Source organism: Alligator mississippiensis, chromosome 4, assembly GCF_030867095.1.
Source record: "Alligator mississippiensis isolate rAllMis1 chromosome 4, rAllMis1, whole genome shotgun sequence".
NCBI classification, from domain to species: Eukaryota; Metazoa; Chordata; order Crocodylia; family Alligatoridae; genus Alligator; species Alligator mississippiensis.
The window spans coordinates 139670740-139698460 of record NC_081827.1 but is presented as its reverse complement, the minus strand read 5'-3'; the positions used below and the strand labels follow the sequence as shown (position 1 = coordinate 139698460).

The window sequence follows — 27721 nt, the reverse complement described above, 5'->3', positions numbered from 1 at the left end:
AAACCAATCTTCCTAAAATGCTTGCTTGTCTTAATTTGAAGACACAGAAGAAATGGAGAATCTACTGCTTCTCTTAGCAGTTTGTTCCACTAGTTAATCACCATAACTGATGAAAATGTATGTGAAAGTTTTCATTTAATTGTGTTTACCAGAGTCTACAAAAAAGGAGAGAGAAAAATATCAAGTAAGGGTTTAAAAGCTTTGTTTCTAAATCAGTTTATTAATTTGTGTGCCAGTTTGTTGAAAATTGATATTGGAAGTATTGCACAGTACATAAAAATGTCACCGTTTTAAAGAGATTAATTGGCAGAATTTGACTATTTATGGCTATTTTGACTATCATAGAGATGATCAGAAATTTTTCAATGAAGCTCAAATAATTGAATCTGAAATTGTTTTAGAGGACAGCTCAAGTTTAACAGACTTCCATGAATTAAAGATGGTGTTAGCAAAAGTGAAATTCAGAAAAACAGCAATTTCATCTAGCTGCAGGGTCCTGGTAAGTATATTTCATTTGCTGAAACACCACATGTTGGCATTTCCCAAATGAAATGGTTTAGTGATTTAGTGATTTAGTTTGCAAAACATTTGCAGTAACTGAAATTACTGTGCAGTACAGGCAGATGTCTACATGTGCATGCCTGTGCTGCACAGTAAATATGGCGATTTATGCCACTTTGAGCATAAATTTGATACCTGCATCATGCAAGTATCAAATTTACGCCTGATTAGTTACTGTTCAGCAATGCAGTAACTTTAGTTCCAAATCAGTCTACACACAGCATTAATGTGCTTTAATGCCTGCACATGTAGACTCTGGCCTAGTCCCATTTACTGTGTAGTAACATACTACATACTGTAAATTTAAGCCAGTGTAAATGCACATGTAGACCTGCCCAGTAAGAAACACAACAAAACTGTCACTTTCATTGCTGTCTTTCATGTTACTCAAAATATAGGAAATAATAAGATTTTTGTATGGGAAGTCTCGATTCATTTATGTCTGCTTGTGAGCAACATTCAACTACTTGACTTTTTAACTTGCCTATTTAGCATTTGAAATTCCTAGGAGTTTTTATCTGAGTTATTGTTGAGTATGTGTCAGAGATCACTCAAATTTGGAAAAAATATGCACGTGCTCCAGGGTGTGCAGGGATGGAGGGGGGAAGGGGAGTGGGGAGGAGAAGCTTTTAAATAGAGTGGCTTGCGGGAGCCATTCTAATTAAAACAACTGGAGTGTCTCATGTATTCAGTCAGCATCCCATGTTTCAAAATGGCAGCAGAGGCACTTTAATTAAAGCTCAGTCAACTAGCTTTAGTTAAAGTGCCCCTGCCACCATCTTGAAATGCAGGGATGTTGAGTACATGAGATGTTGCAGTGCTCTGGAGCATTCTGATTAGAACACTTCAGCAGACTCAATTAATCGAGTGTCCTGCAACACGTTTCGATCAGAATGCATCAGTGTACGTGTAAAAGTGTCCAATATGTACAATTTTGAGCAGCTTTTGTATGAAAATAAAAAATGGAGGCCATTAGTGAAAAAGGAGCAGGAGAGACAGACAGAGAATGAGAGAGAGCACATGAGTGCAAAAGAGACTTAAAAAAAGTTTTAAAACCTTTATTTCAAAGAGAGGCAGAGAGAGAGTAGAAGTACAGAAGGGGAATTCTGATGATGTGCAAGGGAAAAGTAGAAGGTGGCGGTCTTAGTTGGATGTGTGTGTGTCAGGGGGGTGTGCTTTAAATGGACATCAGGCAGCCACAGCTTTAGGATGCTTTTTTTCTTGTTTGCTTCTCAGAAGCTTTCACTCTTGTCCAAGGAGCCCTGTAGGATGCCTTGCAATGAAGGGGAAAAACTGCACAATAATGCCCGTTTTCTGGAAGAATCTCAAATTGCGGCCAGCTGGCTCCTGAAAAGTCAGGCAGCAATTCTCAGTCCTGTAAACAGGCTTCTATCTCCAGACCTATGAAAATCTATGAAAACTTGATCATCCCCCTGCACTCGACCAGACCCCAACTTCTCTGTATGGTGACTGTCCCCCCAGGCTTGCCATACAAGGAGTATAGAGGGATCTCCTGCTTTGTTGCTACTTCCTATGAGAAGGCCTTTTGATCTTAGGGCTCCTGGCAGCTGTTGGTTTTGCAGCTGCCCCATGGGTGTGTGTCTTTCCACATGAGAAGAGCTCTGGCAGCACAACATGGAACTTTGTGAGTTCACCTCACTAGCTCGAGCTGTGTGGTTTGGCACAAGCTGATGACTGGTCTAACCGAAAACCAACCAGCTATGTGCCAGATGAGAAGACAGTGGCCATATCTAGTGCCATGGGGCAGAACCTGCTGCTAAAGAAAACTCCTAGGGTTGGTGAGCACTTTCACCATTATTATTAGAAAACATATTCATTATTTTCATTAAACTTAAAGACCTGCTGCGAAAAATGCCACCAGAGAGTATGAAGGCAAGCCTCACTCTTGCAAGAGTGGGAAAACAAAGGTGGGTCTTGAACTCATTAGGACTCTTATTAGATATTTCCTTTCTTTATATCTTAAGTAATTTCCAAGGGCACTACAGAATTAGCACAAGGTATACAACCTAACTGTTCTTGAATATGTGGAATCTAGCCTAAAACATGTGGGTTTGTGGGCTAACTCTTTGCAAATACCCACTAAGTTTAAGGGACCAGGGCATAGGCAGTCTCATTTAATGGTCAGACCATTGAGGGAAAGCTGGTCCCAGGGCTGGGTCAGAGATTGGGAGCCATACTATCAAATCCAGAAGGACATCTTGGGGTTGAGTCCATACCATGGTCCAGGGCCAGTATCTGGGGATCAGATGCCAAGTACCAATCTGAGGGATAATCCACAGGGTGATGTCCAAGGGTCAAACCAGAGTCAGGAGCCAGGAACCAGATCCACAGAGAAATCCAAAAGATGAAATCTAGAAATGAGCCAAAACCAGGGTCAGGAACCAGGAACTGTGCCACAGCAAAACTGTTGACTGGCCTGCAAACCTAGGGCCTCGGCTGGTGCTAAATGGGTAGGTGGTGTTCCCAGCAGCCCATCGGGAAGTTTTCTGCTCCTGAACTGAAGCAGAGTTCATTAGCTGAGGCTCACTGCAGGTGTAGCTGCTGAGACACTTGGTCCCATCTGGCCTGCTTGCTCAGAGTCCCTGCCACTAATACTGAGGTCACTCCCAGAACTGACATGGTCACACACCCCTAGGATTAGGTCTTATTGTGGTTCCAAGTGAATATCACAGAAGAAAAGCACTAGTCATGCTTAAGGTTGCATAAGCAATGGGAAGACAAGAGTTCATGTAAAGGGTTCCTCACATATCTTCTCATGTCTCAGCAGTTCCACAACAGCAGACCAGTTAGTGCAGTCCCCCACTCCTTGCTTTTTGCACCAAGTCAAGGTTCCCATCTCTTCCCTCCACCCATTTTGTTCTGGGAGCTCTACTGGAATCTCCAGAGCTGAGCAGACAAGAAAATGGATGCCAGCAAAACCCATTCACTTTTAATGATTGCAATAATTCAAAATGTAAATTGTTAACAGCTCTCTCTGCCAACATTTAGTTCAAGTCAAACCGAGGCTATTAGCTACTCACCAGCAAATTATCTGCCTTTTTAGCCTGCCATATTTTGGTGGAGTACTAGCATATAGAACAAAGAATAATGAATTTTGTTTGGTGGCCAAGCCAAAAAGTATTGGAAAAAATTTACTTCAAGTCAAACTAACAAATGAATTATTTGGTGGATTGAAAAAAATATTTGGATCAACCACCAAATATTTAATTTGTCTCAAAGTGAAAAGTCTTACTTCATTTCTGGGATTTCAAAACTTTTTAAAACACTTCTTCTTAATGACCCTAACCCACCCCACACCCAAAAAAACCCAACAAACCCAACAAAAAGCCACAACCCACCAATGAAGCATTCATAACAGGAAAGCTGAATGGAGTGCTTTAAGGCTTATCTTTTGTTAGGTAAGTTTAGAGCAAGCATGGGAAAACAGCAATACCTTGGCTGATGCACAGGCCAGTTAATCAAAGTGTGGAACAGTGTTTGGAATACTGCAAGACTAAGGAGTGAAACTGATTTAATTAAAAAATTAAACTTCACCATCTACAAAAGTGATGTCTCAGAGTTTGCGATAACACTGAACACTGTGTCTTTCCAATCGTCTCTCTTCTCTACTGGGAACAAACTACATCTTTGATATAGAATCTGGATAGTATAAAGGGTATTTTTGTTCCTGGACTAGCCAGTACACTGTATTTCTGTATTAAGAAATGGAAATAACTTTCACAAACCAGCATACCCAAATACGAGAAAGCATACTCAGTAACATAAACAGGACAGTGTGAAGAATTGACAGATACATTCATACTCCAAGAGAGAAACTCTGAAAGACATAAGTAAAAAAGACATCCTTAAAAAAAGGACCAAAGCGATATATTAACTGGCACATGTCCATGTGTGTGCATGCTACTGTGATATACAGGGTTGCTAACTAAACCAACAAAAACAAAACAAAACAAAACAAAAACCCAAGCTAGAGATTTTGTTTCCATCCCTCCAGATTTTAATTAGGGTCTTCTGGGGCTTTGGAGTATCTATATCTGGCTCTTCTTTTATGGTTATATGTTTTTTACATGTTTACAATTTACCATTTAACAGGGATTTTAAGTTCTGAGTAACAACTGTTTCTATGTCTGTCTGTACTGTGCCTGCTGCAGTGGGGCTCTGTAGTTGATAGGGCACTACCCTAATAACATTTTATACAGCTGGTTTTTTGTTCATTTGTTTCATTTTGTTTTTAAACTAGTAAAACCAAAATGAAACCGATGAGTTAAATTAAAATTGTATGGCACTTTTCATTTCATATTCGATTTTTCCTGTGGCGACACATATTTTTTGTTGGAATCAACATTCTCTCCTCCCCCCACCCCCGTGTTATTTTCACCAATAAGAAAGGTTTCTGTGCTAAAAATATTGACCAGGTATAGTAATTAATACTTTGCTTGTAAAAGCATCATGCATGATGGGTAGAGGTCTTCAGGATGCAGGTGGAGTGGCGGGGATAATTTTGCATCACCCACAGAGCCATGGCACAAAAAGAGAGTTAACTTTGAAATTTTTGAATATGAAGGAGAGAAAATGGATACAGCAGAGGGTAGGAGAAGTCATGGAAAAATGGAGTTACAGGAGTGGACTGACAAATTACAAGTGCTAAAGTTATGAGAGAAAACTTATAACTGTATGGATTTTCTCAGCAGCCATGTGCATACTGGATAGGGAAAAGATGTTTTATAAAAGATGGTTCAGCTGGTGAATCTATATATTCAATTAAGGTAATGAAATAAACTCTGGAGTTCACTGAGCTGGAGTCAAGTGCTCCTGGGCATAGTGTCTACATGTGCACTCCGCAGCCGTGGGCTGGCAGCAGGTTTGGGGGATCAGCCCCATGCTCCAGGCAGCATCAGTTGGTGGAAGGGGTGGCTGGCATATGAGAGTGCCAAATGCGTGCAGCTGTGTGGCTAGGTGGCAGGCAGCCCCCACACTTTAGCACCCTTGCACCGTAGCCAGCCCATCACCATCTACATGTGCATTTCAGTGCAGTATATGACTCAACTGTAAGATAGTACTGTCCCTGACAGTACTACCTTACAGCACAGTTAATTAATTTATTGCACCCTAATACCAACACATGTGTAGACAGTGACACTTTACTGCACAGCTAATTAGTCAACGCTGCAATAAAGTGCACGTGTAGATGCACCCACTAAGTAGGAAGTAAGGTGAATGCTGTCAGGTGAATTGATTTTCTCCTTGAAGAATTCAGGGAGACCAGCAGATTTTGAGGAGCGAGTCATTTGTAAAGAAAAGTTGCTGCCATCTTCAAACTAATAATTATTCTGTACCATGTAAAGCAATTGTTTTGTACAAAGAGAAATATCAAATGACCTTCTGTATTTGTACATGCCCCTGATAGTAAATGGAAGGCACTGCTGTTCTCTAAGCTCTTGAGTGACTTGAACAAACGAATTTCATGTCTTAAAAATGAAAATGCTCTAGATGATGTACTTGTCTGGCTGTAATCATCACTTATAACTCTGATATGTCTGAAAAATAAAAATCAATATGGTCCTTCTTTTTCAATCTATTCATCTTCTATCTAGTTATGGTGCCTCCATTTTTTATTAGATTCCCATCCATCAGGTCTGCAGCAATGATGGGGCAAAGTGAAATCTTTCCACTCATCCAGTTTCTGTCATTTGAATCCACTATGTTTAACCACAGCTCCTGGGCCTATGCCTCTGACACCTGGGATTGTCTGGTAGATTCCCACCCTAGTACTAGCCAGGCCCGGGATTTTGCTGAGCTTCTGAGATTGGATACAATTAAGTGTATTCATTCCAGATGCTCTTCGTGATAGTCATTAGCAGATGTAGTAACTCATATGTGCAGACGGTAACTCATGTGCCAACCAATTAGTAATTTCTTAATGATATTTTAAAGCGAAATCAATATAAAGCATAGCAAACCATGGATATTGATACGCTATATCTGTGAGTAGCAAATCTATATATTGTGCATTGGAATGCACTAGTAACTTGGTATAAGCCAGTATTAAAGTATACACATGCCATGTAATCTATTTATGCCATTGATTATCATACACATTTACAAAATAGATAAATCAGAACTGAATAAGTGGTCTAATTGCACTGCAAGACAGCCAGACAAATATCAATTCATTTTATCTGGGACTGTAATATTAAACTCTTAGACTGGCTAATGAGCTAGAAGGACACACAGTCCACAGCTCCCATGTTTCATCAAGACATCAGTATTGTTTCAAATATGAATAACAACTTCAGAATAGTATTCATGGGGTGGTGGGGGGGGGGAGTTATTTCCTGGCAGAGGTGTAACAGGGAGAGTTAGTTGCCATATTGGTCTGAAGTCAGTCAGAAGAAAGGGTAGATATGCACATTTATAAGCTAACTAAATAAAATATATATATAGAGAGAGAGCACAAGCTTTCATGAATCCAAGTTAACTTTATGAGATGCTGTGAAAGGATGTGCATAAAGAAGAGTATAAAGAGAGAGAAATTAGAATACAAAAGATAAGGGAGGGGGGAAGGGAGGGACAGAGATAGGGGAAGTGGTGCTAGGAAAGAAAAGAAAGGAGCAGTAAACCCATAGGAACAAAGGAGGTCCCAAAAACTAATCCAGGTAACAAGATAAGAATCTGGAGGCTAGGTACAGACATTCAAAAAGCCTGAGATGGAATCAAAGTTACATGGTTTTCTGTATGTGCCATAATTTAAATTGGTAGCAAACAGAACACACATTTGGTGAATTGAGCCTAAAAATGTAAGTACCACAACCATATATATTTCAGAACATTTGGTGGCAACTTACAGCCTATGAAACTTCAATACTTAATTAAAAATCTACCTAATATACTCTTTGGCTACCATTACTGCAGCCTTCCAATGCCTCGAAAGGTACATCCAGACAAGCATGCACATGTAGTTTGTGGCACCGTGGCGGTGCCGTAAACTGTATGCACCTCACATGCAGGTGTTCACTACAACACTTATTTGTAGCATGGTGGGTTTTCTTTGACACCCGATGTCAAAAAAAATCTGCACCAGAAAAAAGTGGGCGGTACACGTGGTGGCAGTGTACGCCTCCCAAAACCAGAGTTTGGCCAGCCAGAGTCATGCTCCAGCTGATTCCATACACCTGGATCGCCACTGCTGGGGTCCTGGGAGGCCCCCAGGACCCAAGGTAAGGCTGCTGAGAACAGCCCAGATGCTGGCCCCAGCCTCCCCTGCCCCATTCAAGGCAATTTGCCTTGTGCCACAGTGTGCATGCAAGGAACAACTAGCAGTGGCATAAATATGTGCTGTTGCTAGTTGTCCCCAGAGAACGCATGTTTCCACTCTTGGGACTGCACCCTTCTCTTTTAATGGAATTATCCAGTACAGGAAACCCTCACTATTTGCGGGTTAGGGATTCGTGGTTTCAAATATTCGCGAATGCCGAACCTGCTTCTTAAATACACTTAAAGGAGCTCCTTGGGAGCTCCGCGCTTGCTGCCGCGGTGCTCCCACCGCCGCTGTGGCACTCCTGCCATTGTCAGAGCAGCCATTCCCCCCCGGCCCCCAGCCACTGGGGGCACTAAGTTCATGAAAGCAGATGGTGTTCATGACCGCAATGCCTTATTCACAGATTTCGCCGTTCGTGGGGGGTTCACGGGGGATACGAGTTCAGGTCGCTGTTTTAGCAAGGTCACAGGGTAAGTCTATGACATATGACATGCATCAAGGTCTCCCAAGTACTAGGCTTCCTTCTATCATTAAAAACATAGACCACCTTCTTAGCAACACACTCCTAGCCACCATGGACGTTACCAGCCTATATACCAACATCCCACACCAGGATGGCATCCAAGTCTGCCTTACATATCTACAGGAACAAGATTACAACTCAGAATACAGACCCAAAGATATTACTGACCTTATACACTTCATCCTCACACACAACAATTTCACTTTTAATAATCAACACTTCCTCCAGATGATGGGAACAGCTATGGGCACTAAAATGGCCCCACAGTATGCCAACCTTTTTATGAGCCACCTGGAAGAAGACTTCCTCAAGAACTGCACCATCAAACCCTTGCTAAACTTAAGATACATCGATGACATCTTCATCATTTGGACTGAGAACCTGCAATCTCTGATTGAGTTCCACCAGAAATTCAACAATCACCATCCCTCCATCCGACTTTCTCTAGAATACTCCAGCACCAACATCTCCTTTTTAGACACAATGATCAGTATCCAGAAGGGTAAAATACAGACCACAGTATACAAGAAACTCACAGACCAACATACATATCTGCGCAGAACCAGCAATCACCCTAAACACACCAAAAAAGCTGTGATATACAGCCAAGCCCTCAGATACCACCGCATTTGTACTGAAGAGAACACCCGGAATTGCCACCTCACCAATCTTAAAAAGGCTTTCACCCAGCAAGGATGCCCGTCCAGAGAGGTAGATCACACATTTGAAAGAGCCACCTGGATACCACGTGAAGAACTGCTGCAATACAGAAGAAAACCCCCCACAAATTGCACACCGCTGGTTATGACGTATCACCCATCCCTTGAACCTGTACAGAAAATCCTCAAAAAACTGCAACCCATACTAGACAGAGACCCTATTCTTAAAAAGATCTTCCCAGAGCCACCCATCCTAGCCTTCAAACAAGCACCGAACCTCACCAACCTCATCACCAGAAGCAAACTTCCTCAAGCCCAGAACACACCAAAAGAATCCAGACCATGCCAAGACAAGAAATGCAAAACCTGCCAACACATCTCCACCACCCCCACTATTACTACACCCCGCAACAGAGCCATCAGCATCCCAGGATCTTACAGTTGCACCTCCAGAAATGTAATATACCTCATCCAATGCACCAAATGCCCTGATGGAAAATATGTAGGAGAGACCAAACAACAACTGCGCACCAGAATGAATGCACACCGGAAATCCATCAAAGACAGAAATACCCAATTACTGGTGGGGGCACATTTCTCACAGGAGGGCCACTCTCTCTCCAATCTCTCAGTCCTGATCCTCAAAGGAAACTTACACAACACTTCTCAGAGACGAGCCTATGAGCTCCATTCCATCAACCTCCTGGATACTAGAGATCATGGACGAAACATAGACATTGGATTTTTGATACATTATAATCTGCCTGGCAACTGACTCCCCAGCCCAGCCCAGCCCAGCCCAGCCCAGCCCAGCCCAGCCCCTGGCTTCTTTACTTTTCATTCCATCCAGGAAGAGCACACACCAACTGCTGAAACTTCCTTAGCCTGACGAAGGGTTTTTGAACCCGAAACCTTGCTTAATAAATATTCTCCAACTATTTGGGTTGGTGTAATAAAAGATATCAAATTCACCCAAGGAACCTTGTCTGCCAATTGTTCATGTGTAGTTTAATGAGACCCAGTTAGAATGATTTAATAACTTGTGCTCAGTTTCCTAATGCAAAATTGAACAGGGCAGGCATTCAGCTGGTTCATATAGATGCAGCTCTACTGTCTTTGGTGGAACTAGGCCCATTTACAGCAGCTGAGGAACTGGTCTGTACCTTTTAAAGCAATGATATTATTTCTGGCCTTTGATTTAGTGTTCCATTTCCAGAAGAAAAATACAACAAAAGAATACTGAAAAATTCTACACCATAGTCTTGCACTTTGAGCTGATAGCACTAAGCACATGGCTTGAGAAGACATTGATTAATAGCCTCATTAGTCCCTAGAATATTCTTTGGCTTATTTCAGCCTCATTTTGTCCTTTTTCAAGTGCCTTTTATTATTATTAATCATAGCCAAAAACCTTGAAGCCATTGCCTGCAATACAGGAAAAGCTACATGGCAACTCCTGTTAATTACCTTCTTGCTTTTGCAAAAAACTTAGCAAACAAAGCAACACCTTGAGTACCAGATGACTTATTGATGCAATGTGTGTAATACCAATGGAAAGAATAGTTTGTGCAGCGTCATTTCTTCCACAAAAAAGAACATGTTATGCTGCAATAGCCAGAGGCATTTGCACCTCCTCTATAGTAGACCCATAGGGCACATCCAAACGAGCATGCAAGTTCCTCTTGTAGCATCTCAAAGCCCTTTGAGATGCTACAAGAGGCATGTGCGGAAATGAAAAAAGGTTCCCTGTGCTGCAAATTTGCAGCATGGGGGCAAAATTAGACCCCTGGATATCCATGGGTCAAAAAAAAAACCACAGAGGAAAAAAGTGGGGCCAGACCATGCCCTGAGGCAACTGGAGATTGGGTCCTCCAGTTGCAGCCAGAGCATCTTTATGGTTAGCCTTCGCCCCGGTGCTGCCTATGCAGGGCAGGCAGTGTGCCAGCCACAGAGATCTGGACCCGAGCTCCTGCTGGTAAGTAGGGGGCAGGGGGGCTGGAGGAGGGGATACAGGACTACGGGGGGGACTCATGGCAGCCCCACCAGGTCCCCCAGCCCCCTGATGGCTGCCCCTCCTGCCCCTCAAGTCCCCCGATGGCTGCCCCACTCAGCCTCATCCCCTGCCTGCCCCCTGAGCCTCCCAATCACTACCCTGCCCAGCCCCATCCACCACCTTCCCCCCAAGCCCCACAATTGCTGCCCCACCTGGCCCCAGCATCACAGCAATTAAAAAAAAAAAAAAAAAAGTCCGCACTTACCAGCAGTAGCAGCTGCTGTCAGGGTCACTTGGGCCTATGCCAGAGCCCCCTGGCAGCACCGGGCCCGGGTGACAGCCACAGTGGCCCCAACTGCCCAACAGTGTGTGGAGCTGCACCATGCCCTGCTGACCCCAGCTGCACACACCCGATGGGATGGTGGTAGTATGGGTGCCAGGTGGCTGGGGCCAGGCCCTGCTGCCCCCCCACTGCCCTGTGCTGTGAAGGGGGGGGCTCTGCCATGAGGCCCCAGAGTCCCCAGAGCCCCTGCTACTGCCAGTGAATATGAGGCTTTTTTTTTTTTTAAGTGCTTGGCTGGGGGCAGGTGGGGCAACCATTGGGGGGCTGGGGGTGCAATCAGGGGCTGGGGCTGTGTGGGGCAGCCCTTGTGGGGGCTGCAGGAGATGGCAGGGGTAGGGGCCAGGAAGGGCAGTAATCCAGGGACCTGGGGGAGCAAGCGGGGGCGGAACATGTGGTCCCTGCAAGGGGGGGGTGGTAGTCCCTATGGGAATCATGTGGCCTCTGTTGGGGGGGCTGTAATGCCTGTTGGGGAGCTGTAGCCCCTATGGGGGGGCTGTAACCCCTGTGGGGGGGCTGTAACCCCTGTGGGAGACTGTGGTGCCTGTGGGGGACTGTGAACCCTGCTAGGGGGCTTTGGCCCCTGCGGGAGGGCTGTAGCCCTGTGGGGGGAAGTTCATGAGCTGTGCAGGGGGGCTGTACCCTGTGGGGGGCAGGGGAACCAACCCTCCTCAGCAGCCTCACCCCGCATAGTCCCTCCACAATCCACCTACACCTATCCACACACCCCATGGCCTTCCACATTCTTCCACAGCCACCCACAAAACTAAGGGCCAGATCATGTTCCCCTGAGCCATGTGTGGGGGGAGGTCACAGAATGATTGAGAAGTCAGGACAGAAGGGACTTCCATAAATCTTCCTGGCTGTGGCCAAGCTACAAGTCAGTGATGGATCTTACTAGCACAGTCATTTATCTAGCCATCTATAGGCTGCAGGACCTTCTAAAAACCACTGAGGTAGCACTTATGCTATTCTTGATTTGGTTCAGCCCCTCCACCTCACCCAGAGCAAGGCTGAAAACACCCAAGATAGCCCTCAGCTATTCTTGACCCTGCTCAGCACACCCTAAATACTGACAGGGTAGGGTAGGTGAAAGTAACACACAAGGGTCTCAGCTTTACATGTTCCCAAGTATATCTACTTACTTTTCCTGAACAGTAACTTCAGCACTCACTCATCTCTTCTAATGTGGATCCCTGCCACATTCAGTGAGGGTGGTTGAGCTAGGAGCCAATGGAAACTAATTTGACTGCACTGGGGTTCTGGAAGAACATTCACCTAAGCATTTGCACCATGGGTCCTGGAAGGAAACACGAGACAAGGAGTGTGTTAATTCAACTGAAAAGCAAAACAAAAATTGACTGATTTTAGTTGGAGTTAGGTCCTTAAATACCTTTGAGGTTCTGGCCATAGCAGTACATTCTACAAGGTTGTTCTCAAGGACAGACAAGACTCCTGGGAAGATATTTCTTTTTCTCAGTTCAAGCAATACCATCATTTTAGTCTAACATAATGTTAGTCAACTTCTTAGAACACTCTCACTCAGGAAAACTCAGATCAACTTTTTTGACAGCTCACTGTCTACCACCTTGTGTAATGGAGACAAAGGCCCTAGACCCTAGTTAGTAATCTGTGACTAGCAGATTAGCAGTATTCTTCAAATAAATGATAGCAAATCCTAGCATTTAAGTTTGCTCCATATTCTTTTGTTTAATGTTGCCTATTATTATAATCACTCTCCTTTTCTGAACTCAGCATCTACTGTTTGTATGTTAGATAGTTCAAACTATACTATAATTTATCAGGAGTTTGACATTAAGCCTAACCTTTCAGTCAGTGGAATATTGTAGTGCACTTTATGCTACACAGTATTAGGAAAAGGAAGAAAGAAGAAAAAAAATCAACCAAGGATGTTTTCTTTCCCAAAGAAAACACAATTTTCAATAGATTTAATTTCAAAGACTGGATTTGTTATTTTATTTATAGTCCAATTTGAAAATTGTTTCCTAAATTCTTGAACAAATATGTTTATTGGTTGTGTGAAGCCCTAAAACATTCTAAATGTATATATGTGTGTGTGTGTGTGTGTGTGTGTGTGTGTGTGTGTGTGTGTGTGTGTGTGTGTGCATGCGCGCGCGCACACACAGACACACACATTAGATAATTCTGTTTCTGGTACATTTCAAAAGGACTTGAGGTGATGGTTTTCCGCAGTTCACCAGGTTTAATGTTGCATAGCACAGTGTGATTTTTGTAGGTTTATATTGGCCTGTATTTATTGAATTTTATTGAAGAACTAGATTTTGTTTACATTTTGGCTGGAATTTTGTGATCCTGTGACCAGACACTCACAAAAACCTTAGTACTTCTGAAAAGTACAGGTTGTACAAAGAGGAGCAATATGCAGCCCATTTAAACTGCTCCAAAGGGAACAGACAGCTATTGAAATTAATGACATCCAAGCAGCCCCAAAATTACAGAGTTTTGGAAGCTTTGCCGCATCTCCCTTCAGGGCAGTTTAACGCACACTTTTGGAAAAGTCTGTTCATTTTTCCAGAATAACCAGAAACAAGGTGTGATATGGGATGAAAAAAATCCTTGCCAAGTATAGATACAGATGGGACCATAGGATCGCTGCCTATGCAGTGGTGTTTGCTGCCTGCTGATAGACAGACACTCAATATTCAGCTCACACAGAAGAAGGTGGAAAACTGTTCATACTTCAAAATCTCTCAAGTACAACAACAACAAGGAAAAGAGTCCTGAAAAAAATTCCTTATTCCTTAAAGTAGCTCTCCCTGCCCCCATCTATTTTTGGCAGACCGCTAGCTGTAGCAAGTAATTAAAGAGGGACTTTCATGCTAGGACAAACACGAAGAAATGAAAACATTTAGTATTTTTCTTTGCCAATACATTTCTGAGTAAATATTATTAAAGATACTTTCATTAGAGTCAGTGCTTCTCTTAGAATCCAAATGTCCTTTTCTGTTTAAATCTTCTAGTCAACAAAGTTGCAATCATCTTCTGTTTGTAAGATCATGGTTTTGCCACAGGAATGACTACAATGTCACACACTCCTTATTATGACTTTGCTACACAGTTCATCATGAACAACAGGATAAGGGCAGTGGTGACATCTGCAAAGCTATAAACAGAGAGGGAGAGAGCATTGTGTGGATACACTGGTATAATCTATTGGAATCGATAGGATTTATGTGATTTAAAGCAACTTAAGATTTGGCTTTTATGTCTGTTCACATAAATTACCAAAACAAAGGACATCTTTTAAAGCACTGGCCAGGTGAAAAGTACCTTTGAACAGGAATTTTGCCCACATACAGCAGAATACAATACTGGGCCCTGACAGAATGCCAAATTAGGCCTAACCTATTCTGATTCGTATTCTCCTTTAAGGACTTCCTTGTTTGTAAATTTACAGTATGCTGTGACCTTTCACTTTAATTTAGTGCTTCTGCCTGCTTGTGAGCCTCTATTTTGTAGTAGAAACCTGTTTTTATACTATAGAATCATGAGCCCCAGCTTTGTAAATAAAAACCTTGATGATTTTGGGAAAAATAGAACAGGAAAATTCTATCCTCTAATTAGGCTGCGGTGGCAAACAAGATGTGTAATTGCATTATTAGCATATATAAATTCAGAATAGGAAAACCTGTGAAACTTAGCTTGGGAAAAAGTGTACTGTGCATGCACAGTAGGTGACTGTTAATATGCCAGATGTTTGCCAGTGTCAAAATACCAAAACCTACCATATAGTTCACTATGGATAGAATTCATTTCTGAGCAGCAGGTCTTCATGAGGCCCATGAATCACTTTAAGCTCCCATAAAATTCCAGCAAATGAAACATCACAGGTCTGTAGATGTTAGACAGACTGTCTGGTCTGTAATAAACTTCACCTTTAGAAACTATTGACAAGAAGAGGAAAGCCCAAAACCTTCTTAGGTCATAGAAAACAAGAGTGTCTGTGAAAGATTAATTCCTGCTATTTTTCCCTGTAACAGGGGGTCTACTGGAGGCTGCCACCTGCCTTCTCGCCTGCCACATCTTGTTGTCAGTTAATTAATTAATAATCTTAATTAGGTGGGAGGCTTCCCATTTCTCGCCCTGATGCCAGGGAGTGCTATCTGCAGCACCGTTCCTCTCCTACACCACAGCCCAAGCCTTGGAGATGGTATTTATAAATTCCTCATTATGTTGGGGTCTCAGCTTACTCCCCTTCTCTCTAGCTAGGCCTGTCAGTCACAAATAAACAACCCACTAATTGGGCGTGGCTCCTAGGCTCTAGCTCTCAAAACTCACTTGGGCTTCTGTGCCCTCTCCGGCGCTGGGGTCCCCATGCTGCAGTGGGCCCCCAATGAGGCCTCCTCCTTCCCCAAATCCAGCCTCAGCCTGGCCCTCTGGATTATTAACATCCAACACAAAACATAGGCTTCTATGGCCACACAATGGAAAAATGATAATAAAAAAATAGGCGAGGCAACATGCCCGGTTACTTTAGGTGGTCATGCCTCTGGCGCACAGCATGGTGTACTCTTCCGGACTAGGCTGCAGCCATGGCACCATGGTCATCAGAAGTCCACTTCTTTGCTGCCCCTCTGGCCTTCTCCACTCGCTGTTTATAGGGTCCTGGCCTTCCCCTTCCTGTCACCTGACCGGCTGGCAGGCCTGAGCCTTAACCCCTACCTGACCAGCTGGCTGTGACTGGAAAGTTCTAGATTTAAAGAGACCACTCTGTCTCCTACTAACAGGGCTAGGGTTCCCTGTTACATTCCCTCATCTTAAAACTACCTGAACAGATCTTTTCAATAACATAGAAAAGGTGATATCCTAGCTCCACTGAAATAAATAGGAGTCTTACCATTAATTTTCCTGGAGGCAGGATTTCACCCAAAGAGAAAAAATGATCTTCTAAAATATGATTTTATGATTTAATTTGCATGAACCCCTTCAGATCAGGAGAGCTGTTCTACTTATTATAATTAGCTGGTGCTACTACATAATCAGAAGAATGACCTTTTTCATTTATCACTGTAACCTAGATAAAACAATGTCTCTTATTTTCAAGGGTTGGGTGTGGAATACAAAAATACAAATACCCATACAAGAGCCCATCCTGCTGCTGACAAGGAGCCTCATTGAAGCTCATGAACGAATCACGCTGTATAGTAGAAAGAAAATATCAGAAACAGAACACTAAACAGATACAAGAATCAAATTAGATAAACAGTAGCTCAGTCATTTGAAGAGGAGATTTCTGGAAGAATGACCATGGTAGAAAAGAATTAGGTCCTTCCATTGACACATTGGATATGATACACAATTAGGCGTAATTTGGCTTCCAACTCACTATGACACTTAACCTTGAGTTTCACTCCCTCCTCACTATGCAAAACATGATGCACATGCTGAAAGCTTAGCACATCTTTACATGCTTAGCCTAGGGCTCCTCATACAGCTCCTATATACACACGCATATTTAGTTGAAAACTTTTTCACGGAACAGCTTTCTTTGGAAAACACTGACCTGACAGCACTTAAACAACTGGAAATTTTTAATAGGATGGATTTTTCATTTCTCAGCCAGCTCTATTGAGGTGTGCTAATGGTGATTTAGGGAAAGGGAATTAAGCTCCCACTGTTTCATATTTAATCATTTCATTGGTGACCTTATTTCTGCAAGGGTTTCCCTTCCCTTCTTCCCAAGATGATATTATTAAATAGCCAAAGGCTTTTTGTTTGTTTGTCTGTTTCCAGTGTGGTTGATTAGTAGATATGCAGTGCTGTTTGTATGCTCTATATATTTTTCTTTAGAATGGTAGCAAGTAAGGTATAATTTCATTAACATCTATACAACCCATTATGATGCCCTACTAAGCAATTAAAATGATGGGAAATCACAGGGTTCTAACCAAGCCTCAGAAAGAACCTTTATACCTGCATAAGTGCATTGAAAAAATTATGTTGTCCCAGGAAACAAAGCCTTACAATTTGCTTACTAACACCAGCCACAAAAACACTCAGTGTTATTCACCCTGGTAATGAAAATGCATAACCTTACGTGTATGAGTAGACTCATTGATTTTAAGCAAGATTTTAATTATTTGTGGGATTGGGGTTTATTGATTAAAACATATACTCAGCATTAATATTTTGAGACAGAAACTGTCTTTAGGAAAAATATTCATAGAAATTCAACCTGCTGGATGCCAAAATTCTGCTTAACCAAACTCAAGCCAATTTCAGCTTGTTTAATTGGGTGTGAGTTAAAAATATAGCCCATATCCTGTAAAAACTTAACCAGGTACTAGAAATGTAGCAAGCATTTTAAGCAACCTGGGGCAGGTGTGTATGTCAGGGTAAGGGGAGGAGGGGCAATTATGCTGACTACTGCAAGGCTGGGGAGAGAAGAAGGGAAAGGAAAAGGAGTCTTACCTGCTCCAGCTCTCCTTACTTGGTGTCAGCTGCTCCTGCTGTAGCTGCTGCTGAAGCAGTGAAGGGTCAGGCCACTGCCACTGAAGGACAGGCAAGGGACAGGCTCCCTGGGGGCTGCTCCTGGTACCCCATTCACTGCCCACCCCCCCAGGTGTAGGATTGTGTTTCCCTTGCAAAGCTTCCAGGGGGGTGTCATTCCACCCCTCTCCCCCTCAGCTATGCTACTGCTCATGGGGATGAGCTTGCCCAGCTCCTATGGTGGTGCTGTACAGGACTGTGTCTGCTGTGGCACAGATTTCTGGGGGGAATTCAGCACTGAGGACTGGGCTCTGTTTGACCTGCACCATTATGCTATTGACAGGTAAGAAGTTTTAAGCAAGTGATTAGTCCAATTGACTTCAGTGAGATAGCTCCTTGAAGAATGAACATAAATTCTAGGACTGTGCAAAGCTTTGGGTGATGATTTGATTTGAAGGAGATTTGGCCTGAGTTGGTGGCCAAATCCCCAAATCCAAATCAAAGCAGGGGACCAATTTAAAGGTTCAAATTAATTCAAAGCTCTCCAAAGCTTTGGCAAAGAAGCCGATTTGGAGATTCAGCTGCTGCTGAATCAGTAACAGATGAGTGGCCCTTGCTTCTTTATCAGCCCCATTAATTTCAGACTTTAGGGAGGTCTTTTTGAAAAGTTTCCTTTTAAATGAATAAACGTAATTAATAAGCAGCAAACTTTAATATTAAGTTTAATAGGATTCAACCTTTACACCAGAATGAATAAAGTATACACATGTATGCATTGCATATCAGCCTCCATTTTGATAACACTTGGAATCTAGGACTATAAGCATATGCCCATACAGTAGCCATGTCTACATGTGCACTTTACTGCAGTGTAGATTAATTAGCTGTGGAGTTAAGCATCACCATCTACACATGCAACGGTATTAGGCCGCAGTAAACTAATTGGCACCGCCGTAAGATAGTAGCATCCCCAGCACTACTATCTTACAGTGGAGTAATTAACTGTGATTAAATGCAAGTGTAGCTTCTGACTGTGGGCACATCCACACATGCAGGCATGTGCACTTGCAGCAGCTCAAATAGGAGCAGCACAAATTTGAGCTGGCGATTTTTGCTTCAGCGCAAGTGCCTGGACATTCACTTTGGTGTGGGGCAGGTTGTGCCACTTGTGGCAAAATAAGCCTGCCCAGCTCCTCCTAGATCTGCAGCCAGGGGGAGCTAGAGCTGAGGGCCACCACCTGTGCTGGCCCCAGCAGTATAAAAACCTGCCCTGGCAAGCAGCTCAGGGCTACTTGTCCTTGGGAGCTTCTGAGACCCAGCCACTTGATATCTGGGGAAACTACCCCTTGTGCCAGCTGGACTGCTGAAGCAGCCTTAACGTGGAGTGGTCCCTGTCCTCTCTACCCATTGCAGCAGTCTGGCAGTGGGGGCTGCTGCCTAGCTGTGATCTGCTGCCACCTGTGACAGCATTCACCTCCTTGGACTTGTGGCCCCATGGCTGTGCCCCTGCCAGACCCGGGTGGGGTGCCCCCACTCTGCCATCTGGGCAGCTATCACTCAGAAAATATGCTCCTTGTGGTGGCCTGCTCTGAATTGTCTAAGTGTGTCCTCTTGGCCCCAAATGGCCAACAGGTCAGCCGCCTCATCTGCCCTCCAGCTGGGTCCCCAGTTTTGGCCTTGGACAGGCTCTTCTGCCTGGGTCTCGCCACTTGTCTCAGCAGCAGAGATCCTGGTGTTCCCTGTTTAAAAATTGCAAATTCTCTGATAGGAAACCCAAATTTTCTTATTAAAATACCCTAAATAGTGTTCTTCTGCTATTAAAATGAAACACCACTATATAGAGCAAAATCAGATGGGCAGTGTTTTATTGATACATTTACAAGTTTAAAGCAGTTTGGAAGCCTACCAGTGCCTCTATCATCATAATAAAATACATTCTAAATATTTATACACTTTGGCATTTACTTTTGTTTTTTTTGTCATAGAAAAATAAGAGATGCCCCTACCCACTTTGCTCAGCAGGATGTGCAGCGCTGAGCAGCACTGATATGTCAGTGCCCTGCCCCTACCCTTGCCCCTCACTCTCAACCCACAGCCTGCCCCTCACCCCAATCCCCTCACTCCTGACTCACAGGGCCAGGAACATGGTTTAGGGGTTTGTGGGGGATGGCTCGGAGGTTTGGGGTTTGTGGGTGAATTGTGGGAGGACTGTGGGTGAATTGTGGGAGGACTGTGGGTGTGTGGGGGGTGTGTATGAGGGGGCTGCTTAGGATGGGTGGGTCCCCTGCCCCCTGCAGGGCTCAGAGTCCCCCGGCATGGCTGGCAGCTTACTGTCAGCAGCAGCGGCCATCAGGGCACCCAGGGCCTCATGGCACAGGCCCCCCATGCAGCACAGGACAGCGAGGGGCAGTGCAGTTTGGTGCCTCCTGACAGGCACCCAGCGCTGCCTCTGCTAAATGGTGCAGGTGCGGCCTGTCTTGGTGAGGTGCCATGTGGCACTGTGTGCCTTCAGGCAGCTCCGGGCCACTCAGGCTGGTGGTGCAGCTGTCACCTGGGGCCCCACACTGCCGAGCCCTGTAGGTGTAAATTGTGGGTGTAAATTGTGCTCAGTCAGCCCAACCAGCAGGGGGCCAGACTCCTGCCTGCTGCCTAGCCACATGGCTCTGCAACTTCAGCACCATCATGCCCCAGCCAGTCCCTCTACCACCCAATGCCACCACCTGGAGCCCAGGACAGAGCAGGGCAGAAGCAGCCCTGGAATAAATTGCTCTGCCCCAGCCAAACTCTACAGCTAGGAACTACAACAAATTTACTATCTCTGTGAATCAGGCACTGATGAAGCATACAAAATACAAATTAGCATCTTACATGTGAGCACTCTGGGAGACAATTATCTCAAGGTATATCTACATGAAACACTACTGCGCAGTGATTACTGAGCATTTATTAGTACTTGGGACTAAATAAATTTGCAGTAACTGGAGTTCCTGTGGAGTAGTGCTGACAAATGTCTTTTAAGTGATGCTACTATGCAGTAATGCCTAATATGGTACAGTAGTGTATTAGCACTGTCCATGCTTTGAAGTGCTACTGAGCTTTATTATTCAGCTACTGCACAGTCAGCATCTTGTGCAGATGTGCCCTCAGTGTAGGTTTGGCTAGAGCTGAGTGAATAGTGGGACAAAATGCATTTAAATAGTTGTATTCAAAAGTGAATTTTTATTTGACTGTGCCTATAAATCTTTGGTGGCTTGCTTTCCACGTTTGTATATATGCCCAACCTTTACTAGCCTTAGTGCTCAAGGAAAGGGAATTTGAAGCTGGAATATATACTGAAAATGGCATCAGAGCTTGTATGCAATTGTAAAGTTCTCAGTTTGAACAGTGAGTGAAATGCACCCTTGGATGCTTAATCAAGAATTGGGTATCATATCAAATCCCATAAGAAGGACAACAGTGTTGCATTTGCTTTGTGCTAGCTCTCTGAACAGTGGAGAATTTCAGTTGTAGTTTGCAGCCCTTGCCAACCAGACTGGTTTGATAACCTGGAAAAGCAAAACTCCACGTATCCAAAGAACATGCCTAGCCCTTAACCAAGTCAAAGACCACATGCTCACGGTCATTGTGACAAAATGTAAGATTTAAAGTGAATTCAGTGGTATTGAAAATATAATCTTAGGTAGGTTGAATATTTGCTGAATTCACCCAGGGTTCATATATCACTGAAACTTGGTGGGATCCAACGCATGACTGGACAGTAAACATTAGGGGCTATAGGCTGTACAGGAGGGATAGACCAGGGTGGAAAGGTGGGGGTGTGGCAGTCTACATCAAAGAGCAATACACATCCTCAACAAACAGCACTGGGTCAGAGGAGGGGCAGACTGAAGTGCTCTGGGTCCATATATAAGGGGGTCATGGGGAAAGGGACTTAACGGTAGGGGTTTACTACAGGCCACCCAACCAGGGGGAAGAGCTGGACCAGGAATTCTCAGGTCAGCTTGCAGATGCAGTTAAGTCAAGGAACATGGTCATCATGGGTGACCTAAACTATCCTGACATCTGCTGGGAAGAGCAGTCAGCCAAGTCTGACTGCTCACGTAGGTTCCTAGCCAAGTTATAGGACCTCCATCTAACCCAGGAGGTGCACAGTCCCACCAGGGGGAAATGCCTTGTTGGACCTGGGCCTGGCCATGGATGATGACCTGGTGAGTGGACTGCGAGTTCTCAACCACGTGGGCGATAGCAATCATCGCCTACTGGAATTCACCATCCAACGCAGGGTGTCAAAGGCCTGCATCAAGGCAACAGACCTGGACTTCAGGTGGGCTGATTTCAATGAGGTTAGAAGACTAGTCGGGAGGTACTGAGGTCCCAGAGGGGAGGGGAGTTGGGAGTCCAGGAAGAATGGTTGTTCCTTAAGGAGACGATCCTCTAAGCCCAAAGGGTGACAATCCCCACATGGATCAAAGGGGGCAGGAGTGCTCAAAAGCCCCCATGGCTTAGCAAAAGCATCCAAGAACATCTCAAAGCTAAAAAGGAGGTGAGCACCCAATGGAAGGAAGGGGCCATCACCAAGGAGGATTATACCTCCATTGCCTGAGATTGTAGTGGGGCTGTTAGGAAGGCTAAGGTGGAAATGGAACTGGGACTAGCGACCTGGATCAAGGACAACAAGGAGTCCTTTTTTAAATACATAGTGGGTAAAAAGAAGGTACTAGGTAACACTGGGCCTCTGCAGGATACGCTAGGTGGTCACAACAGATGACAAAGCTAACCCCTTTAACAATTTCTTTGCCTCCATCTTTTTAAGCAGGGACTGGGGCATCGCCCCCACTCGGATTCCCGATGGACCCAGGGGAGGCGCTGCCAGGCCCAGGGTCAGTGAGGACCTAGTCAGAGAACTTATGGTGGGTCTAGATGTGTTCAAGTCAGCAGGCCCTGACGATCTCCACCCCAGAGTGCTGAAGGAATTAGCAGAGGTCATTGTGGGACCCCTGGCACAGCTTTACGAGCACTCATGGTGCTCTGGCTAGGTGCTGGAGGAATGGAAAAGGGACAGTGTGGTCCCCATTTTCAAAAAAGGGAGGAAGGAAGACCCAGGAAACTACAGGCCCGTTAGTCTTACCTCGGTCCTGGGGAAGCTCTTTGAGAAAATTATCCAGGAGCATGTCTGCGAGGAACCAGCAGGGCAGATCATGCTGAGGGGCAACCAACATGGGTTCACAAGGCAGGTCCCAGACCAACCTGGTGGCCTGCTATGGACCAGGTCACAAAATCATTGGATGCAGGTGTCACAGTGGTTGTAGTCTTTCTGGACTTTTCGAAGGCCTTCAACACTGTCTCTCACCCCATTCTCATTAAGAAATTAGGTGACTGTGGCATCGATGCCTGCACAGTCAGATGGGTTGCAAACTGGCTGGAGGACCACACCCAGAGAGTGGTGGCGGATGGGCCTCTTTTTGGCCTGGAAGGATGTGGGCAATGGGGTCCCCCAGGGCTTGGTCCTTGGGCTGGCACTGTTCAACATCTTCATCAGCGACTTGGACAAGGGGGTGAAAAGCACCTTGTTCAAATTCATGGATGACACTAAAATGTGGGGAGAGACACTAAAATGTTGGCACGCTGGAGGAGAGGGGCAGGCTGCAACTACATCAAGACAGGTTACAGGGGTGGGCGGATGAGAACAGGATGGGATTCAATACTGACAAGTGCAAGGTACTGCACTTGGGGAAGAAGAACCAGCAGCATACCTACATGCTGGGGAACTCCCTTCTCATCAGTGCAGAGGCAGAAAAGGATCTTGGTGTCATTACTGATTCCAAAATGAACATGAGCCACCAATGTGGGGATGCGGTCAGGAAGGCTAACTACACCTTGTCATGCATCCACAGATGCATCACGAGCAGGTCCAAGGAGGTGATCCTCCCCCTCTGTGTGACACTGGTCAGGCTGCAGTTGGAGTACTGCATCCAGTTTTGGGCACCGCACTTCAGGAGGGATGTGGACAACATGGAGATGGGCCACTTGCATGATCGGGGGCAGCAAGGCAGGCCCTATGAGTGGAGGCTGCAGAACCTGAACCTGTTCAGCCTCCACAAAAGAAGGCTGAGAGGGGATCTGGTGGCCGTCTACAAACTGGCGAAGGGGGACCAGCAGGCTATGGGAGAGTCCCTGTCCCCCTGAGCACTAACAGCAGTAACGAGGAATAACAATCATAAGTTGACTGAGAGTAGATTCAGGCTAAATATCAGGAGGCACTACTTCGCAGTCAGGGTGGCTAGGATATGAAACCAACTTCCAAGGGAAGTGGTGCTGGCTCCTACCCTGGGGGTCTTCAAAAGGAGGCTAGATAATCACCTAGCCAGTGTCATTTGACCCCAGCATTCTTTCCTGCCATGGTAGGGGGTCAGATTTGATGATCTGCTCAGGTCTCTTCTGACCCTACCAACTATGAAACTATCTTAAATGTTGTAATCTGCCCAACACAAACAATAGAATCTTGGCTTATCCTCTAACCTTTAACATTTTGTAATATATAACTATATCTAATTATACAGTTACCTATTATACATAGTATGTATATTTACAGTATTACACAGTGAATGTGTATGTGATGTATTTATATTTACACTCTAATAATATCATAAACTTATAAATATATATAACTGCTATATTATTACATTCAAACATTATAGTTACATTATAGTTATATACATGCTCATATAGGCATGCAATTTTATGACATTATTGTACAGTATTTGGATTCAAACAAGTTTCTGATGTGATGATTCTATCTTAGGAGAAAACATAATTATAAAAAATTGCCACAGGAGGGCTCCCTGGTTTAACCTTTACAGATGTGGCAGTGTTTGCAAGAGGCTTTATTTCTTTTTCTTAAACATTTTGTGAGTCAATGTGAAGCTCAAAAAAGTCAGGGGAATAAAGACTCTGCTACTAGGCCAGGAAACCAACACGCTTGATCTCATCTGTAACTCCTATCCCCATTTTTCTCTTTGCATCTGGATACTCCTGACCTAAAGCATCCTCAGGCTTTTCAGGTCTTAAGCTCCACTGGAGGACAGAGACCCAATGCTGACAAACAGTGTGCAGGTTTTAATGGTGTTTGTCTGAGAGTCTAGAAGAAGACTACCTAACTCATTTTCACTGCTGGCCACACCTGAGTGCTTACCCTTGCTTTTGAATGTGAAGGCAGGCACAAGATTTCACAAAAGGGATTCTCCCCAGATCCTGTGTTATGTGGCAGCTCTGTGTTCCTGAGGGAGCCCTGGCACCCAGCTTGCTGGACTAACAAAGGGCTTTTTCTATTCCCCCCACCCCCCACGTCCCATACACACACACCTCATCCACCCAGAACTACGCAGAAGATAAGTTTAACAAGCATCTCAGGCCATACATTCCCTAGTCCCAGTATGGGAGGCCTATTTAAACTTAACTAAAACTTGGTAGCCAGGTTAGGGAATGCTGAGGCAAGAGATTGAGTCAGAGGGGGTATGGGCAACATCTGAACAATAGTTAAGGGTTCATCACAGTGTCCAGCCCATTGGAGCTCTGATCACAAATGCTGTCATACTTTTCATGGGATGACTGGTAGAAGTCCTCCCCACAAAGTTTATGAACACTCCAAGTAATCAATCCCCTTACATCTGTTAAAAGACTACAGTAAAATCTGAAAGTCACGCTAAGCTGAGGCTTATTCACAACAGGTAAAATACAAAACACTGATGCTGACTTCACAGTGCAAGCATAGCTAGCCATCTGAGAAGGAACAATGTGGTAACCCTTCCAGTATATCTTCTATATTCATAATAATTTCAGGCTGGCTCCTAGATGTCTGGTTACACCTTAAAACTTGATGTTTTTCCTGGTTGTTATTCAGTTTCTTGAGATGTTCCAAACCAGATAACCCTTTATCACTGAGAAAGGTAATTCATTTAAATTGAAACAGTTTATATAACAGGATTTTCCCTGTCAATTATGGCTTGGGACCCTCTTGATTTACACAATTAAAAGAATGCTTTGAAGAGGTTGGACTAAGGGCATGAGAAAGTTGTAAAGCAGCAAACAGTGTGCTTCAAGAGAGAGAAATCTTTCTGACACCATCTGCTGTTGTTCTCAAGAAGCTGAGAGAAAAAGATCATCTCCCTTCAACAATCGTGTTAGAAACTTTGCTTGTCAACAAATCACCTGAGTGCCTTGGAATGGTAATATCCCAGCTCTCGCTCTCTCTCTCTGTTTGTCTTTCTCCCTCTTTCTCTCTTGGTTTTTCTTTTTCTTTCTAGGCATAGCTTTCTAAACCTAAATTGTATTAGTTAAGCTTGAGCTAAGTTTCCCCAAACACTCAGTTAAACCAGGGTAATATTGTAATTCTTTTGTTTGTTTTTCCTTGCATGTCTATTACTACTAGTACCATTATAAATTTCCTAGACTCAGCAATTAATAACGTTTATAGTCAAACTGGTGGTAACCGGGTGTATTTTTCCTTCTCTACTTCCCCTTCCCCACTTGCTCTGCAGCAATGATTCTTTTACTTAAGCAAAGATCCCTGTGAAGCCCAGAAATACTGTGGGGTCTGCTCATCAAGAGGCTAGCACTACTAAGACAGCTAGGGCAAAAGATTGGGACTTGCTGAGTTTGAGACACATAAGGGGATCAGCTTATATAGGTTGATTGACCCAGTTTAGCTCAGACATGCCCTAATGAACTGAATGCTGGCCCATGAGGGTGTCAGCTGGACACCCAGCCAGATTCAGGGGTATTCTGTTCACCTGTGTGCTTGTGTCTGACTGCATTTTATTGTTACATTAATGAACCCGGCCCAACTGAAACTGAGTCCTGCAAGATAGCTCCATAGGGGGTGAGGACTTTTACAAGTGAGAGATACAGCTCCATGTAGAAACACAAGTAACACAAGCAACACATTGATAGAATTACAAAGACCCTAGAAACGTATCCCTAATAAATGACCACACCCCAAAGTGATGGGCAAATCTGGTAACACCTGGAAAAAATAGATATTCTCATTAGGTGAAGCCTATGTTTGTTGTGTAAGGGCTGAAGGAAACAGGTCAAAAAAAGAGATAGGAAAATGTGATTATTTGTCCAATTTCCTTTTAAAACATCTGGACATAGGAGTTTGATCATTTTTTCTTGCTGAGTCATTTTTTCTCTAGACTCAGAGAAAGAAGTTCTGTTTATTAATGGGAAAAATCGGTACTGACATCTGATTTGGTCAAGTCTTAAGCATTAGAAATACCCTAAAAACTTTCCTTTTCTATGCTTCCATCAATAGCCTCCCTCAGACACAACATATACACACACTTTCTCTAGTTTTGCTCTGAGTTCATATTTTCCTCCAGTTGTTTGGCCTCAAAGCCTAAGGAACACTGTACAACACATTAGTCACCATAGTTCACAAAAACACCAGTGAGCCAGATTGCCAGTTGATGTAACTCTAATCACCCCATTCAAAGCAGTGGAGTTTCACTGATTTGCAGTGACTAAGAATATGACCTCTTGTGCTCATGGTAGTAAATGATACACACTGGACCATGTCTTGGAGAGAGACTTGGATAATGAAGCGTGAGAAAGCCTATTTCTTTATGCCTAGAGAACTCTGAGTATCAAATGTCTGTTCAGAATCCAGTGTTTAGGCAGGATTTTAACAAAAGGCAGGGCATGTAGATGACTATCACTGAGATTTTGGTTACATAAAAAAGAAAATCTCAGACTTTTGCATGTAAACTGATCTCCCCACACTGGTCAAGAAGGAACTTCCCTCGCTCTCATCTACATCATTATTCAATTGCCTAGGGGAGAAAATGCCCTTGTATAGAGAGCCAGTGTGAAGAGTATATGCTAATTATGCCTCACT

At 44.1% G+C, this 27721-nt stretch overlaps 1 long non-coding RNA gene across 1 annotated transcript in view; it reads right to left on the bottom strand.

The window, feature by feature from the left end:
- Positions 1-1593: 1593 nt before the first annotated feature.
- The window catches only part of LOC132250226 (uncharacterized), a 149169-nt gene continuing 123041 nt past the window's right edge, over positions 1594-27721 (bottom strand). The window contains exons 3-4 of the long non-coding RNA XR_009461872.1: positions 12501-12655; positions 1594-2933 (exon numbers count right to left, since the gene is read on the bottom strand). This is a non-coding gene — a long non-coding RNA (uncharacterized LOC132250226). The remainder of the gene's footprint in view (positions 2934-12500; positions 12656-27721) is intronic.